The 19,736-nt window shown below is 41.7% G+C and overlaps 1 protein-coding gene across 3 annotated transcripts in view; it reads right to left on the bottom strand.

Annotated features, from left to right (window-relative positions):
• Window positions 1-19,736, bottom strand: part of bcas3 (BCAS3 microtubule associated cell migration factor) — a 366,198-nt gene that overhangs the window by 108,182 nt on the left and 238,280 nt on the right. The gene's annotated exons all lie outside the window — the stretch shown is intronic.

Consider the following 19,736-nt stretch of genomic DNA (forward strand, 5'->3'; position numbering starts at 1 on the left):
CCTCTCCAACAGACAGAGACAGAAACAAAATGCACGCATGCCAGCGTGTGTGTGCAGCCACTGACACACAGACACATGCACACACACACAGACAAACACACAGGAGGCCCGTGGTCCATCCTCTGACCGGTCGGTGACCTGACAGCCCAGCAGCTGCTGGCTGTTTGATGTTTCACTCTGAGGATCACATTTCACTTCCAGACTCTTCATCCAATAGGAGAGAGACAGAAAGACAGTGACAGAGGGAGGCTCTTCTTCCTCGCCACCGACCAGACACGACCAAGCACGGCCTCACAGCATGTGTATCACCACATCACATCACACACACACACATATATCAACCACAGTGTGAATGTACTGTATCTAAACTTATATACAGTTACTTCACACATACAGGTTGCCAGCCACACATATTTATCTTTGCCCTCACACATTTAGACTGTCAACTGACAATGGCATATTAGAGGGAGGTGTGTGTGTGTGTGTGTGTGTGTGTGCAGCAGATGGAGACAGGCTGGACATTAGACCCTCTGGCCTAATGACATGAAGTCATCGCACGACAGCAGCACTGAACACTGCTTTCTGAGACAAACACACACACTCACACACAAGCTGTTTGAATCATTACATCCAAGTTACCAAATGCTGAATAAATCATCCTCATGAAACTAAAAACAATTTTCCATGACCCACCAATGTTGCATCTGATTTATCTGAACACACACAAAACCAGCCCAGGATGAAATGTCAGCAGTCAGCATTCACAAATTACATATTTACATTAGTGCATGTCAAAGGCTATGACCGAGAGGGTTTGGTGCACAAACCCAACCATAGTTGTCACAACATAAAATAGAAAACTGACCAAAACAATGGAAAGTTTCAACATATCTGTGATTTGCAGAAAGACACATTGCCCGTGTACATTAAGTCCAGGTGACTGAGTTGCACAAAGCAGGAAGATTTGGCTGCAGCGGAGCCACAGCTAGTTTCTGACAATAGAAGATAGAGTAAATCGTTTGATGGAATAAAATCAATTCCAACATGTTTTATCCCCAAAACTCTGAATAAACAAGGACCCCTTTTTGGACAGCAAGCAACCAGTAGCACTGATAAAAACACTGACACAGGGTCTAGAATGGTGCAAATACGATTTTGTTTGGTTTGACAAAGCAAAATGGTAAAAAAATACTAAATGTAGCTCCTTGTATGAAAACACAGCCAGTGTAATAGAAGAGGGCTGCTGTGTCTTCACTCGTGTCCTTGTCTTTCCCTCTGCTGTTCTGCTGGATCTGGCCTCTTAGTGTGTGGCCACTCAAGAGTGAGAAGACGGAGAGAGACTGCCCCGGGCTAAAGGGCAGCTTTAGTCAGTTCACTCCGATTGAACACACACGCACATGCGCACACGCACGCATGCACGCACGCACGCACGCACACACACACACACACACACACACACACACACACACACACACACACACACACACACACACACACACACACACATGAAGAGGGTCTCAAATAAGCATCTTTACCAGGAATTCAAGAATAAGGAGGCTTCGGCGCCATGCGTGGCTGCTCACCCTCGACTGAATACACACACACACACACACACACACACACACACACACAATGTACTTGAGAGGCAGTCACAAACACAGAAAATGCACACACCCTCTTACACACATTCCACAATCACATAACAACAACTTATCCTGACCCTTCTTCTGCTGAATGCTTGTGTACAGCACAGTGCATTCCTTCCTTCCTGTTAGAAAGTGGGATAATCGCTCTTTGTTTGACGAGAAGGAGCTAACCAGTGGGCCTGACATGTAAGCTTATTACCTCCTTTAGCCTTCAGCCAATGCTGCGTACAGTACAGCTTTCTACACTTAAACTGCTCACTGGAGGTGTTGTGTCACACTGTGTCTGGGTGGAAGGTGGCGTTCTTGGTAAGCAAGCTTTTTAAGTAGAGTTCAAGTTCAGTTGAAAAGTTAAAGGGCTGTGGATTTGGGTGCGTTGGCTGAGCTGAAACCACCTAGTAACAGTGTTAGTTTGGGTAATAAAGATACTTTACAGGGCAGTCGTAAATTTCACCTAAGAGACAGAAATCAAAACCATTTCAATTAGTCATTTTCTGTGAAGGACTGGTTATTACTTAAAAGTCCTCCTGATTCAATAAGGGTGCCAACACTATAACAATTATCAGTCTCCCTGTGTTATGCTCTAAATGTTGTTTTTCTATGCTGCTGGGTATGTTATTCTGGTTAACGACACTAAATGCCTTTAATATATCATTTATATAGTGTTTTGTCTGAAAACAGTCAAATTCAAACAAATTCCAAAAATATACAATATATACACCCAACTAACACTTGTGTAATATATGTGTAATACCCACAACTGATCAACTGCAATATAGTAGATGTACAGATGTCATGCACTAAAGTTTTTTTTTGTGTGTGTGTGATTGTGAGTGTGTTCCCCTGAGCTCTGACAGTCATTTTCTTCTTTTCTCTTTATGTTCATAAACTGAAGTCAAAAAGGCTTTTGGTGATCACATGTTACAAAATACATATTTTGTATTTGCACCTACTGTCCTCATTTCAATCTTTGCTGAGTCAACCTTTTCCCCATCTATTGGCATCTTTGCATTGACTTTATATGTAATTCTGACACCTCTTATATTAACCCTGTGTTCAGACTGAACATACTGTAGTATGCTCACACTGAAGAACCTGACAAAGATTTCTGTGCCAATTTTGCTTTAATTTATCATTTGTTTTTCTGTGAAAAATCAAGCACAGTGGCATGCGGAACAGTGTACTGAAAGTGAACTGATAGTGTCATTTAAAAAAAAAAAAAATTACAGCCATTACACTGTGCAATCTGCATTTATTTTAGAAGTGAACACGGAACGACCTGTATCTATTCAGCAGCAGCCTATTGGATTAGATTTAAAGCTTAAAAGGCTTTTGGAAACTTCTGAAAATATTCTGATTAATGATGCTGTGTGTGAGCACTAGCGGGTTCAAGAGGCAATAAAGACAACCAAGGGTGCATGCACACACACACACACACACAAACTCTTAACCTAACATGGACGTAATGCCTTGATAGTCTGTGACCTGTTCCTTTGGCATGGCTTACCCGTTTCAACACCCTCATAAACATGACAAGGCCTTGGGATCAAAGCTGTGTAGGCCATCAGCCCCTTTACATACATACATTCAGACACACACACACACACACACACACACACATGCACAGAGATGCTGCTTTGACTCAGAGAAGGATCTGTGTCTTTAACTATCATCAGTCTGATTGGAGCCGGTGGTTCAGGAGTGTTTCCACATCACACAGCCCTTCTTGGCAGATCTCAGCTCTGCTAAGAGGCACTAAAGGCCACAAGCTTTTCACCTGATTGCCACTGAGGGAAAACACTTTTGCAGAGATTAGTCCCAGTTCTATGAGTCCAGAGCTGTACTGCTGATGATCTGAAATGACCAGTGAAAGGAACTGTCTCATTTTCACAACGCTGCTCCATGTTGAAGGCTGACATTTCAGGGCCAGGGATGCCCATTTATTTTTACTGGCTCAACAGAGGCACATCAGATAGTGTAGATGTAAAGTTAAATGTGCAGGTTGAAAAGGTAAAAAAAAAAAAAAGAATCACGTAATGAAGAGCTTGTTAATGTGGTACAGCATAAAGTAATCACATGAGTCTGTTATGTTTATATGCTGTATGCCTTATGTGTGTCTGTCATGTGTCATTGGCTAGAGCAAGATAATGTCAATAATTGACATTTTTCCTCAGCAAAGCTCTGGCCATTTAAAAATGCAGTAGACTATAATGGTAAGTTTCACTGACAATGTATGGTAACCAACCACAAGTGATTAGTAAAGTATGTTTACATTATGCAGAGCCACATTTGGATGTTCAAGAGGTGTGAAATGCGGAAAAAAATACTAAATTTGGGACTTGTGCAGTGAGCAAGGCATACTGGAGAAGACATGCTACCTGAGTGTGACTCCTGTGAAAGCCATTAGCCCATACTGCAGTGCTCCACGCCATTCTCAGCTTTGCGTGCAAACTCGTGTGTGTATTTGCAAGATTTTGCACAAGAGTACTTTTACAGCCCCTGCTTACCAGTGAACCCGCTCAGCTGTATGGCTGTGTTTGCCATAAGACTGAGAGCATGAGCAACACCTGGCCTTGTGAACCCTTACCTTTAAGACTATTTTGAGGAAATGGAGACTTTTGAAGGATCTTTCTTCACAGGTAAATAAGTAAAGTTGGAAAGGGAATTATATAAATTTTTCTCTGTATATTACTCTGTACTTGATAGTTAGGACAGTCTGTCATTTTTGCAGTGCAAAACACTTTGTCAATCAATTTAGTAATTACACACAACGGGCTGAAAAAGCAAAAAAAAACAACAACAAAAAATTCCCAATACGTGCCTGATACGTGTTGTTGTTGTTGAATCAGGTATTTTCTGTGATTATTGTTCAAGAATGCAAAGTTCAATGAAATACAGGTCTTCACATATCCAGGCAGTTTCTAGTTACCAAGAGCATACCCTGGACTCAAGATGGGCTAAGTCCTAAAATACATTATATATTAGACTGATTGTGTTGGATGGGGTCACACTGTGTTATGTATCATTATGCCTAATACTCAAATCAATTTGAGTGGGATGTAATGCTTCCAGTGTTGTCACTTTGTGTCCAAAACTTTGGACCCATTGAGACTTTGAATTTGTGCTGCACTTTTCTAGAGCAGACCTTGTTATACAGTGTTTCACAATAATACACACACGGTATATACTGCAAATAGAATTACACTTTGGACATGTATAAACAGATAATACGAAAACTAAACCACGACATGTTTAAACAGGTGAATCTTGAACTGCTTTTGAAATATTTCCCAAGATTTTAAAAGGGTTATAATTAAAATATATATTTTTTGGAAGGCTTTTAAGCTCTTAACTGGACAGGAGACATGATAGTGTCATACATTAAAGCGTTTAATGAGAGATGAAGACATTAACAAAAGGCCACATGCTGGAATGAAACCCAGGCTGCTGCTGAGAACTCATGAGGACTGATGCCCTACCAGGTGAGCTACCAGGGTGCTCCATCATATATGCCAAGTTTACACTACAGGATTAAAGCCCTGGTTTTACCGTTGCTAATATTTTCTCCTTCTCTCCTCTGCTGTCATCCACGGTATCTCTCTGAACCCAGTCTCATCATGCATCTATTTGTATGGAAGAGGCACAAAAAGCCTATAGTTTCTATCAAACCACACACACACAATCCACTTAGTATTTGTAACCGTGTTGTCCTCAATAAGAGCAGGCAGTTACAAGTTTGCAGTGCAAAATTAATCCCTGCTGCCCGTGCATCAACATCCATTCTCTTACATATGTTCTTTTCTTTTTCTTCCTTGTTGCTTTACTGCAAATCAATGCACAAACAACCTGGACTGTTCTGACTATTCCTGTGTTACGTCTTGCCCGTGTGATCTTGAAACATATGACCCCCTGTCGCTTCTCAGTCATGTAATTAAGCAATATTACCCGAGAGGGTGTGCTTTAACGTCATTTGAGCACAACAGTGATGTGGTCAGGGTTAGGCCCGCAAGCAGCACTTAAGTGCTCAAATGACGTTAAAGCCCACCCTCAAGGGTAATATTGCGATTATACAACTAATACCAACACAAATAAAATGTATAATTAAAATATATCCATGTTGATGGACATTTTGCTCTCAAATTGTAAAGGTTTTTTGCGAGTGTGCGTCGTGTTTCCATGGAAACACATGGGGTCTGACTAATAACTGAAACAAAATCAGTCACGTCAGTAGACTCATATGTGTAATGGAACGAAGTTTACCACTCCAGCAAATAATCCAACCCTTAGTAACGACCTAGCAACAGAAAGGATTTTCTAGTCCCAGATGAGTGAAGTCTGAGCTGACGTTAATGTTTTATCGCAGTCTCGGAATTTCCCGAACCAAATCAATACTGCACAGATTAACAGAAAATGCTTATTTGTATTGCCCAAGTTATAACAAAGATATTGATTTTATTTTCTTTCATATTTTTTATAAAACGTTTTCACCGCGGTCATAATCGTGTATCTCACACTGAAGGGAAAATAAAAAAATAGCCGGGGCGTTTATTTGTTTCAATCACTTAACAGACCAGGCGGCAATTTGGGACAGGCGTTTAATTCCTTCCTCTCAAAAATCCGGGATAAAAATGTCACAAACTTCGCCAGCTTCTCTGTGAATTCTCCGGCATCCTGCTGGGCAATCGTAGTCTTCTGCAAGTGAAGCTGTTGCGGCGGAGTCAACGATTCAGCCAACCAGCACTCACAGATCTCTGCTGTCACTCACGGTGGCGTACATTTGTTTCGCCATCGCCCTGATCATTTTGCGGGACACTCTCTCGTGGCGTGCCCGGCAGGCAGCCTGGCCCTGTTGCTGTCCTCCTCGGACAGCTCCGTTTTATTTTAACGCCAATCTCTCACTCTCTTGGGGTCGACAGAGAAACGTCTAGCGGCTGCTTCTACCAACTATTCCTCTGTATAGTTATTTTACGGCAGAAAGTTTGAATTTCAAGCTGTACTTTTTTTTTTTTTTTTGCTCCAGCTCTGACAGTTACTATGTTGCCATGGAGATGGATACACTATTGCCACAGACTTGGCGGAGTAATATTTTGAGTAATGAGTCAGGCGTGCTGTCATGCTGATTTGAGCATGGTCTAAATGTCTTGTTGACCAATCAGACTGCTTGGTCGGAACTACTTGTTGTATAATGTGCAAAACACAACGACTGCAGCCATCCAAATTACTAGGCAAAAAGTTGTGTAGTGAGAACAGCACAGCGATCAGACAACTATGAAAGGAATATAGTGTGGCCAGAGCAATGGTCAACTGCTGAGATTTGAGAATACTGCAGCATAGCTTAAAGAAGAATACACAAATGGAGTAAACAATACAAAATCTGAAATCTATATTTCTATTGAAGCACTTTCAAAATCTTAAATTGGTACATGCACATGCACACACAAAGAATTGTGTGATGAACTGGTGTTTAAGTTTTCAAGTCATCTTAGTAGTAGTTTTTCAAGGCTATTCCATCACAACAAGAACGATATTCTGAGAAAAACAGCACAAGATGACTGATTTCAAAGAAAATATTTGGCATGGTAAATGTAAAAATAGCAGATACAGGCTTAATCTACCTTGACATTACAAGAAAAAAAAATGAAGGGAATACAAGTATAAAAACACATACAGACAACAAGAGACACGTGCACAGTGGAACATACACACTGAGGCTGTGGACAGGTCCAGCAACACCTCTGAGACTGTGATCCCACCTCTTCTTCTAGTGCGATGCCACTTGGGTAAAGGGTGAGAAAGGAGTAGGAGAAGATGCTATAGAGCTAAGTGCCTAGGTGTTAGCTCTCTGCCTGAAGACATAAAGTAGCACTCTGGGATTCTGGGACTCTAACTCCCAAGTGCTTCTGACACAAAATAGACACCCCAGTCTCAGAATGTCACTCCACATTTAGAGGGAAAAAGGTCATGCAATACATTTTTTGTCTTTTTCAGAAAAAAAAAAAAAAAAATCTAGCTTGACATACAGATTCTCTATAGCGCATTGTTTTTCTTCTATGTGTGTTCTTGGGAGCGTTTTTGGAATAATCTTTTTCACAACTGCTTGTCTTATTTAGACTTAATCGAGTTTCGGTCACCTCTGATCAAGCCTCATTCACCTCAAAAGTATTGAGTCATTTTCACTTACTCAGCTCCAACTGGGCAGTTTTTGTTTTTTTCTTGCAACTTGCATACGTAAGAGATCCTAGATTGTTAACATATTTACCTTTGTCACACTGCAACAATGATCCTGGCTAGTGATAAAACCTGACACCAGGGCTAGAAAGCCTGTAACCTAGTGCCTCTCTCTGCGTGTTGCATTAAATGTAAATATGTGATCTAAGCTTACCTGGATCAGTGCAACATCTCCTTTATAAGCGTGTGTGTAAGGCTGACTCTCCGGCAGGCCGCTTTTCTTGCTTGCTGCCAACCAGCTAACTCAAACCCGGTCTTGAGGATGGATGCTCAGTTTAAAAGGATACATAACAGGTATACACTCTTGTCTTTTGTTTCCTTCAGCCTGTCTAGACCACGCCCACTTCTACAAGAAACCTTGCAATATGTGAAACCCTAAAAATTAAGAACATGCTGGTAAGACTGATTGGCCCTGAGGCCCTGTTTCTGATCCCTCTGTTGGTTGTACATCTGAAGATGAAGAAGGAGTAGAAGGAAGAGGAAGAGGAAGAGGAAGAGAAGGAGAAGAAGCTGTAGTAGAACACAGTGAAACTAATCCCTGAGCTGTAGTTGGCAGTCACGTTATGGAGCCTGGGGACCAACTCCAGATCCAAGCCAGTCACTTATCAAGGATGCTGACGGAAGAATTGACCGAACATACTAGTTTTGATGGAACTCAGGACCATTTGTTGGTAAAAATGAGACTTGCATATCAAGTCACTTCTGAAGACAGCAGGCATCAATGGCGTCTTGTTTTAGAAACTTGCTCAATAGCTTATCACTTCATCTGAACACTTTGTAGCAACCACTCATCTTAATGCTGCATTCCAAACCACAATCCTGGACTTCTTTCTCCCACAGAGCCAGTGCTGTGACTGGATCCATTAGCTCACTAGCACTAATGCTGCAGATTAATGGAGGATCAGAGTCACAGGGTAGGAGAGGGCCAGGCAACATACACACACCTTACCCCAGTAGCACCCACTGAGCTAGTTAGGTTGGCCCTCGTGATAATCAACAGCGTCTTAGCTTTTTCTAACACACACACACTCCCAACTTCATTGGAGCTGTAAATCTGGCCAGCAGGGAGTTAATGGCTGCCTCATAAAACCCTGAGGAGGAAGGTCAGGACTGCAGCCGAGATGCCTGATGCCCTAAATGAGAAGCATGTGGGTGGGGGGGATCGGGAGGACAGGGTGCGTTAGGGGTGAAGGTGCTCCCATGCGTATCCAACACTTCCAACAGGGGGAAGGGTGACACTTTGCATTCATGTCTTACAGGAATGAGCCATGGCACAACTTGACAGCAAGGGGCAACAACTGTGGTCATGTATCTGATCTCGAGCATCACTGACATTTTCTTTGGAACTTTGTTGCATGTTGTTGTCTTATTTTTCTCAACTGTGCAAATCCCCTCAAAACAGGTTGATCTGTTACATGTGGTCTGAAGCAGTTCAGTTGCATTCAGTTAAATAGTTTGGTTCATAAAAACGTTTTTAGTCTGGATATAAGATCATAGCCAGCTTCCTAGGAGTCTTATCATTGTCACAGCAGAGCTGTGCAACTTCTGAGCTCCATGTGGCCCCTGGGAGTCCTGTCTTATCAGCTGAAGGCCCTCACTGCTTTAACACCAGCCTCTGTCATACACAGCTCTTCAGTTCAAAGACAACACTGCATGGGAGATCAAAGCGTGGCCAATCTGGTATGCACACACACAAACACACGCGCTTGCTGCACTAACACACAGTCCACATGATAACACGTCCATAATCTCAGTTGCACACTCACAAACACAACGGCTCCGACCGCACATGCCCCGGGCATTGATCAAAGGTAGGAATGTGATAGATAGAGGCGAGATAAGAGAGACATAGGAGAGAGAGAGAGAGAGAGAGGAGAGAGAGGAGAGAGAGAGAGAGAGAGAGAGAGAGAGAGAGAGAGAGAGAGAGAGAGAGAGAGAGAGAGAGAGGGAGGGAGAGAGAGAGAGAGAGAGAGGGTTTCACTTCAGTAATCAGACTGCTGTGTGTGGCACTGGGACGGGGACACACAGTTCCAGTTTACACACATCTAACGACATTCCATGCAGAGCTGGAACATTTACGATACATTCGAGTACATCAAACATAAGCAAAACCCTGCACACATTCCTACTGCTTGTTGGGATCTTTAACCACTCTTTTAAAGTTTTTTCTAAAAAAATTTTCTGTCTTATATATTTGACATAATACTTGAAAGGCCTGTGTAAGATGTCAATCTTGATGATGTGCAGGTTCCAACAAGTCCTCCAAACTAAATCACTCCATATCAACATATAACTCTTTCTTCAAATATCAATGACTGGCTAAAAACTACCCATGTTGTCATTTGTCCTGGATAAATTGCATTTCCTATACAAGATTAAGGGGAGCAACAGGAACAATTACTTTTATCTTTGCCCTCAAACATTACTTTGATAGTAACATCCAGGCAATTAGGAGGAACCTCCTATAACTATTAGAACAAATATTGATAAACTAATATTACAATTGCAATTTTGATCCTTGGCATTTAAAAAAAGAGATCATGAAGTAAAAAACCGTTTTCTTTTTTTTATTTACTAAAAGAACTGGTCTTTTAGTTCTTTTAATAAATGCATGTCCTAATTTATTATGCTAACTCACTGGTAATGTCATATCACACAGTGCTTCATCACAAATGTGACTTTTTTTCTCTGTTTTCCCATCAGCTGTTCAGGTTATTGTAATTAGCAGTGTCTAATGTGTTAAATCTGAACATCATTAAAATAACCATCCACATGAGGTACCTTCATCAGAAACTGAGGGCCACTGTCTTTAAACCAGTTCCTCATACTGCTGTCACTCAACAGACAGCAGCAGACACTGAGCTGCCACTTCAGTGATGGTAGCAAATGGTGGAACACATAAATTAGTGTGTCTATGGCTGATCCACGGTAAAAGCTTGTCACTAGTTTGCGGTTGCAAATATTCTTGTGTAAAGCAGCAGCAGGAGAGGTTTGGTCCATATTAGCTGTACTAGCAAAAAACATCTCCAATATGTATGTAGGAAAGCAATCAGTGAGGCCAAAAGTATACCTATTATATGTACTAGTGCATTGCCCGTAGGAAATATGTGTTCCTATAGAAAAGTGGGAGGTTAAGAAGCTTTTTCATGGATGGCCAAATGAGGCTGTGTTTGAAGGTGGGACGTCAGGGATATTTAGGTTTGTTGTGAAATCCGATATTCCAGGGTATAATTGGCCGTTTTTGACTATCTTTGATTTTGCCATTATATTTCACCTTAAAAACTATTTACTTGGCGTCATTATTTTCAGCACAACCTCACATGTGTGACTGTACAGTTATTTTATTTTTTGGACATACTGTATTAACACAATGGACCTAAAATCACACAAAAAAAACATAAAATCCGAGAAGAAAAAGTCAGATTTTTTTTACTGTGAAAACCACAAATATGTTTAAAAAACCTTTTTTTTTTTTTTTTTACTTATAATGCAAATATAAATTGTTGTTTGCTCAATATGTGCATACATTTAAAAAATGTACTAAGTTATATGTAACTATTTACATTTAAATGCAGGCAATGCTCAGGTCTGCCTGAGCTCCTTCCAGCTAAATGAAGAGCTGCACTGCCTGCTCCACATTCAGCTTCTCCTCATTATTCTGACTCATTAAACAAAAAACCGACTCCACTACACACTTAACACACTACACCAAACACTACATAACACACTAACTACACACTCCAAACACGCTAAATGTCACAAATCTCTCAACTCTCAATATCGCTGTCTACACACCGACCGTCCTGTCATTCATCTGCCTACGTCCCTCCCACAACTTCCTGTTCCTCAACAACCAAACTTGCTGCTTGGACACTTTCGTGACAAAAGCCTGTTTTTACCGTTTCTTCTGCACCAGACACAAAGCAAACGTGACGGCAATGTTCGCGAAAAAGCGTGGCGGGCATTATTTACCCTAAGTCCGGTCGCTGCAGGTATAAATCTGCTTGTTTCTTAAGGTGGGGGGTCGCGGTGGGCTCTGCAGTGATTGGCTCTGGTGCGCGCGTGGCCACCGTGTGCAGTGATTGGCTCTGGTGCGCACGTGACTGTGGTGGCTCCGGTGGACAATGCTCGTGGAATTTGTAAAGCATTTATGAAATAATTTATTAACAGTATCATTGCAGTCCAAACAAATGCGAAATAGCACACCCTTGAACCACGCAGCAGCCATGTTGAAACTCTCAGGTCAGTCTGATCCTGATCCGCAGAGATATTTGAGGAATACACACACACACACACACACACACACACACACACACACACACAGACAGAGGTTACTTGCTTTTAAAGAGAGATGTGTGGCTGCGAGTATGACAAAAATGTCATCATCTGCTATTGTCACAAGGACTGTAATCATGCAATGCAACATTTATGTTGCCACTTGAACTGTTCAACCAATATATCTGAACATTACAGTATATGCAGTCGATCAGTGTTTTAAGAAGATATCCAAGTATGTGGCCACTGTCCATATAGACACATGAAAGGGTATATCCAGCCCTTAAACAGTGAAACTGGTCTCTGTCGACTCTGTCTGATCAAAATGAAGCAAAGAAAGCAGGAGTGAAACCAAACTCCCAACCAAAGGGGTTAAACTGATACTGATAGCTGCACATAGTGCAAAATGACACATAGTTAAAAATGACACTTTCTCTTCTCAGTTTTGCCATTGAGACATTGTTCGGTAACAAAGAGGAGACCATCACGAGTTGGTCCTGGCAGGACCACTGGAAGCAGACAGTGAGCTGTACTTTCTTTATCATGGTTATAAGGGCATTTTCCTCATGTGTGTTAACATCTCATGGATAATGTATGGATCTTAATGAAAATATCAGACTTATTTAGGTAGCTGCCATCTATGAGGGAGTACAATTTGACGGTATCCTAATAAAAAATCTTTTTTTTTCTCCACAACACAATGGAGTTTATGATTCCATCTGCATTGTTTTGATGTCGTAGTGGTTGGCTGGTGTTCTTAAATCATAGTTATGCAATAGGATGCTTTAAGAATTAGAACAGGGCCATCGCATTTGATATTGGTTTAGGGTTGAGTGAATAAAGGAGACTGTTAGGCCTTGGCGGAGGTATGTGCTCTCATAGTTTTTAACATAAGCACAGCAGCAAAGAGAGGGAGGCAGGTGTCGCCCTCATGAGCTGCTCTTTGCCGCTGCATTTAGAAGTTAATAATGGTTCAGTTTTTCAATTTGATGCTGCTGTTAGCCATGTCACCATAGAAACCACAGAAACTACAGCAAGGAAAACGATACTGGAGTGGATTTTACTGATATTTAAGTTTATCTGAGTACTGGAGCAGACATTCAGCAACATCAGCTTTAAAGTCTGATTATTTGGTCTGAGATATTAAACAAGATTTATAATAATAGTACCAAAACTCACTGTATCAATTGTGTCATATTGCATCGATTTTAAGCTAACCCCCGCTCCGTTTAGCTGTGTGATGAGATGATACAAGGCAGAAGGTGGACAGCAGAAGTCTGTAACATACTGGCTTGGCAGGCTCCGGAAGGGCAACGTCGGCATTACGCCCTGTTGCCACCAATACAAAATACAAAACACGAAATTTGCTTTATTTGTCATAGCAAAAGACAACACAATAATGAAGGGAAACGTACCTAAAGTAGAAGATCTTTCTCTATGTTCTGACACGCCATGAATAGGTTACAGAGATAACGGAGGAGGAGGTCATAAATGTGGAGCATTATCTAGTGTAAAGACGCCATTTTTGTATTTTTGTACTTTTCTTCTGTCCAGTACCTAGTGTTTAACGCGCTTGGATGTGCGCCCTTTTTAAAACTTTTCACAGAGGTAACTGAACCTAGTGAAATCAGATCAGAAGCAGTGGTAATCAAAACTCAGAGAGCAAAAATAACATCTGTGGTCAAAGTGAAAAAGGCGACTGTGGGTTGCCTTAGGCCCTGATTACATAGTGGTCTTGTACACCAAGCTTTTAACTAGCAGTCTGTTTATTTCTTTGCTGCTTCGGTGTTGTATTTCACAAAGATGGAGATTAGGGCCATGTGAAAAAAACATTTCCAAGATCAAACCTAGAATTCGGAGAAAGAAAAAGTCGAAATGAGAGTAAAGTCACACTTACGCGAATAAAGTTAAAACCATGACACTTTATTCTTGGTGACTGCGGGTGGAGGAGGAAGTGGACTGACATTTGCTTTGACTTCTGAAGTCCTGAATAAAATTGAAAACGTCAGCAGGAACTGATGCAGTCACGCTCTTAACTAATGTGTGACAATATATTTTTTCGTTATTTGATTACAAGGTATGAAGTTCTACTCTGAAATATCTGCACAAGAAGTAAGGGATTTGCAAGTCTCTTCCCAAAACACAGAGGCAAGTATCAGTTGTTCCCATATGGGTTGAACCTTAACAAGCACCAACAACATCAGCTGTTGAGGACCCTTGTCCTACTCTTCTTATGAATTCGCTGCATTTTCTCCCCCCAGTGCTTTATGATGACTTTTATGAGGCTGCCTTTATCTTCACAAGTGTGTACCTAGAAGATACAAGAACACATACACACTCTTACAAACATACAAAACTTAAGTGTCCTTATGTGTCCTCATTTTCTCCATCTCAGCTCACACAGAGCACTCCTCCGTCTATATTCCCTGTCCGTGGGAGCCTGAACTAATGTCCCATCTGCCCCTGCTCTTGGTACACAGACTGCTTTCATTCCTAACGAGGGCCTGATGAATTTTCTTAAAGGCGGTGATGGGCCAAATTGGAGCTGATATGTCCCATCCGGCAGGGTGGATGGGGCCATAGGACGGAGCCTTGTCCTACCGCCATGTGACAGCCAAACCAGGCCAAAGTGAAAGAGCTTATTAGCACTAACTGGTCAGTTTACTGTTTATTAGGGTTGCTTATTCCATTACAGTGCATTTGTGTGTGCGCGTGTGTTCCTGTGTGAGTTCGGCTGAAGTTGGGGGTGGGGGTGGGGGGGATGATCTAACCCCTGAGGAGACAACTAGATACTAAAATCTGTGAGGGACAGTTGTGGTTTCTTGCCAGTGGGAGACAATAGATGTATTGTTCAGCTTAAATGTGTGTGTGTGTGTGCGTACTTCTGTGTCTGTGGTTCCCAGAAATGGGTGTGCATAATATGCGATAGGTAAGTAATTGCATAAATGTAGAATTTGTATGTGAGGACATGATTTGTGAACAAGGAAGTGTGTGACATGTGACTGTGTATATTTGTGCAGGACAGTGTAAGGTGAGGAAAAGAGGGCATCAGATGAGCTATCTGGGTGGGTTGTTCTGACACACACACACACACACACACACACACACACACACACACACAAGCCTAGTTTGTAGAGGGTAAGAGGGGGGGGGTCATGACGCGTCAAGCTGGAGCCATAACTCAGTTGAGTTTGTGTGTGTGTGTGTGTGTTGCGTGAGTGTGAGGGGGTTGATCCCATTGTGTGTGTCAACAAGCCGTCCCATTCAGCGCCTGTGTGGCTAAACTCTGCTAATGAGCGTTGCCTGTGGCTGGGCCTAGCTAGCACAGCACTCATCACAGCTAAATACTTTAACACACACTAACACACAAATACACAAATACACACGCACACACACACACACTCCAACCCTGAACCAAAGGACGGGGGTGGGTGGGGGGCACAGTAAAGAAGACAGGGAGGTAAACGAGTGTGTGTGTGTGTGAGTGTGTGTGTGGATGACAGAGTGAAAAAACAAGAGAAAAGGAAAGAATGAGTCAGGATGCGACCTCATCAAAAGATGACAAATTGCAGCTACAGTAAATGGGACTATTTTCATGGCAAAACAATCAAAAACAAAAGAACTTCTGGAGTTTCTGCTGGAATGCCGCGTGGAAAATCCACAAAGTCAGAAACTGCCAGTTGGCAGCACATACTGCCACAAAGGTCTCAAAATATCAATGGCATTGTATAGAATCCTTGGATCAGAGGCGGGGGAGACTGTTCTGAAACGCCACATCACCCTGAACCTGGCTGATCAGTTAAAAACAACTGAAGACACTCAATACATATTTGCTGACTCCACTTGGAAAGTGTGAAGTTACAGAGGAAGTCTGTGGTTTGATAAACAAAGTGTTGCTATAGTGGTTTTGTCCAACCCTTCTGTCAGACAGAACATCGACAATGGATGACTATAAAATCCTTAAATTATGTTTAATGATACATTGGATACATTGCTAGATTACTGGTGTCTATCATGCACATATAGAATAAGGAAATTCTGACTTGAGATAAGTTTTCTGATTTAACAAACTGATAATGTATAATTTCTATATTTTCTCCTTACTCTTCATTGATGGGTGGGAAAACTCTATGTTCAAACTTGTCTCCCTGAAATTCGGTTTGTATATTACTGGTTGTTTTCAAAGCTATGTTGGGTCAGGGTATCAGGGTAACTTTGCCAATTTCACACATTTAAGTGTGTTTACAGACGTGCATATGTGAAAAGAGGAGTATAAAGTCTTTTGTGTCTCTAGAGGAAGTTACATGAAATCTGATAGATTTCCTACAGTGAGGTCACTCAGTGGCTAAGCTGCATTGTGGGTAAAGTTGCCAAAGGGTTTCAAAAAAGAAGAATGAAGAATGCATGGAATAAAACATTTCGTTTTTAACTGTCCATGTAGAATCCAGCAGTGTTATAGGAGTGCAATGCAAACCAGTGAAATGCTTTTCAATACTGGCGCCTACATATCCCACAATACAACTTAGTCACTGAGTGACATCCCCGGAGGTAGTTTATCAGATTACATGCAGTTTCCTCTGGAGCCACAAAATGCTTTATACTACTTCTTTCAAATTTGCAATAGTACTCCACAACACCTGTAAACGCACTTCAATCAGCGCCTAGATCATGTTCAGAGACAAGGTTTTTTTGACTGATAAAAATGTACAGCACTGGAGTCGCAAGAAGTTTGCTGGTTTTAGAAATTGCAATTTATAAATGTGTATGCACAAACTGAGGCCTGGCCCCGTCCCATGTGCTTGTGCTTTTCGTGGAGAATAACTCTTCCTTAAACACCTTTCAGTTGTAAAAGTTTCAAGCCAACTCAAATCGTAAATCAATATTTAATCCTTGCAGTCTCACCATCACTTTCACCACCCCTGGAGCGCAGCAGAGAGGACCGGATGTTTGGTGACTAACTGATCAAATTATCACATCAAATAGCTTTACGGATACGTAAATACGACTGTGCTGTCTTGCGTACACTGCGCAGCGCTCAGAGAGCACCAAAGACAGCCTTCACACACACACACTCCTTCTCTTCTCTGGTCACCTCACCTGGTATATCTTCATAACTGGCACATATGGACTGTATGAAAGATCAAAGTCTGGAATCAAAGCTCTCACACAAGCATTACTCTTAAAATCCTTATTGTGAATCCTAATCATGATGCAGGAGTTCGCCGTAACTAAAGTTCAATAAATAAATTGTGTTCACGTATCAAACTTCCATTTTCAAATGATATCACAGGGTGGGGGAGACCACTGATCATCAGTACCAACCTTTGGCAAGTGAAGCTGTCAGTCTGAATGCTCTAAACAAATAAATACTGCATTGCACTCATGCAAAATGCTGATGGATCCACAGAATTTAACAGTCCTCACACTGCTAGCAGACTAGAAACTAGAACTAGATATATGTTTTTTCATCTCCTCTCGGTTGTAGCCATGAGTCACTGTGAAGAACCACTGACCAGCAGGTTCATTTCATACATTAACATTCATGAGGCACTTTGCATTGACTATTTATGGTTATATGTGGGTGTGGAGAGGGCAGGGTATGAGGTGGGTCCAGGTGCGCACATTTCCCAGTTGATTAGGCACTCATAGCAGGAAACTGCACACTGGTAGGGGTACTCCAGGTCTTACAAATTAGAATATATTTTATAAAAAATTATTTATTTTATTACATTATTTCCTTGGTTTTTATGTACGCAGACGTACGCATTTAGCGGGGATTCTCTGTAGAGTTTTATAAATTAGACTCCTGACAGTTAATGTGCTTCAGCATCCACGCTCAGTGTGTTCAGTTTAGGCAGCAATAGCACTTTGGTTCAGGTTAAGGGAAAGATTGGGATTTCTGTTAAATATTATTAAAAATCTTATGTCTCAAATTGCTGCTGACTTTTTCTGTACTGAAGAAGAACGTGATCTCTTGCTGCCAGTGCCTAAATGTAGCCATGAAACAAGAATGGATAGACTTGATTGTTCTGGCAGAAAACAAATGAAATATGTTAACAGATAATGTCACAACATTTTGCAACTTGTTAGGAATTAATTAATAAAATGTTTCATTATGTTTATAGAAAAAAAATAATTTGGTGAGCATTACTAAAGGAGCAGAAGGAAAACAAAAGGACAGAATCCAGGGAGGCTGGTCATATAAGCCAGTGGGCAGAGGGGAGGAAGATGGGAGCTGGGGGTGGGAAAAGGAGGGCATGTCACCCTCCATCAGCACAACGAGCTCTCCTTTTTTTTTCTTCTCTTCAACACTTTTTTTTTCACCACCAGCAAGCTATTTCCAACCCACAGTGTGCGCGTGCGTGCCTGCGTGCATGTGTGTGTGTGTGTTGGAGGTGAGGTTTGGGGCCGAGGCCATTAAAGCTCTGTTAAAACACTTCTGATGCTGTTGGCTGATGCTGAAGCAAAAGGAGAGTGAAAAAAAGAGAGGAAGTGAGACAGTGAGGGAGGGAGCATACACTCAGTGGCTATCTCAGCCCGCCCAGCAGTCCGCTGGCAGCCTGTCAATACTATGAGCACAGAGGTGCGAGATGAGTCAACAACCTAATTCTAACATCAAACTTTCATGGGCAGCAGAGGGGAAGAGCAGGATGGAGAGATGTGGGGAGAGATGTTTGCTGTTAACGCTTTCTCCATCACCTGACCTTCACTCCTCCAAACCTTTTAAAAACCCTTTAAAGACCCCTTTTACACACTCACACACATACAGTGCCACCATATACACGCAGGAACACCCAGGGTTGCACTTTTAAAGTTTTGACCTGCGGCTGAATTACATTTGGAGTGTTTTAGCAAGATATAATAGTGACCCCCCTCACTCTCTCTCACTGGCCCCCCCACACTTTGCAGAAGCTCTCTCGCCCAGACGAAAAGAGTGCCAGCAGCTTTATTTATTAAATACGGCCTGAGAGAAGAAGCAACATGGGCGAGCTGAGAAACCGTTTTAAGAGACTGGCTTTTAATGGCTTTCTGACACGCTGGGATGGTAGCGGTTCAGTGGCGGCTTGGAGGGGACACCTCTCGAGTGCCGAACGGTGTTTGTTTAAGCTTGTTGTCCCACAGTTTGAGTGTACAGGAATGTGCTACGGGTGGGTAGGATGGGGAGATTGAAATCATACAGTGAAGATGAATAGCTGCAGTGAATGCCAAGACAATTAGTATAAATGAAATAATTGGATAATACAAGCTTGCAGACTATTTCATCAAACTGAGCAATTTAGATATTCATTACTTTTAGCAGCACATAAATTTGACCAAATTAATTTTCTGCTACTTATGAATGCTAGAGGTGGTCTGATAACTCAGATCACACGTGGTGATCACATGCCATGTCCCTCATACAGGTTTGGCTTTCCTGATTATTACACATTTAACCACAATGGAAGAACTGAAAATGACTATCAACAGGAGATAGATGATTAATTGGAGCATCTCTGGCACCAGTGTAAATACAGAAAATGAAATGAATAGAGGGGGAAATGTATTCCTGATCTCAGAAACCGTGGTATACAAAACATGTGTGAAAGTGTA

This window comes from Sparus aurata, chromosome 2 (genome assembly GCF_900880675.1).
Source record: "Sparus aurata chromosome 2, fSpaAur1.1, whole genome shotgun sequence".
Classification (NCBI taxonomy): domain Eukaryota; kingdom Metazoa; phylum Chordata; class Actinopteri; order Spariformes; family Sparidae; genus Sparus; species Sparus aurata.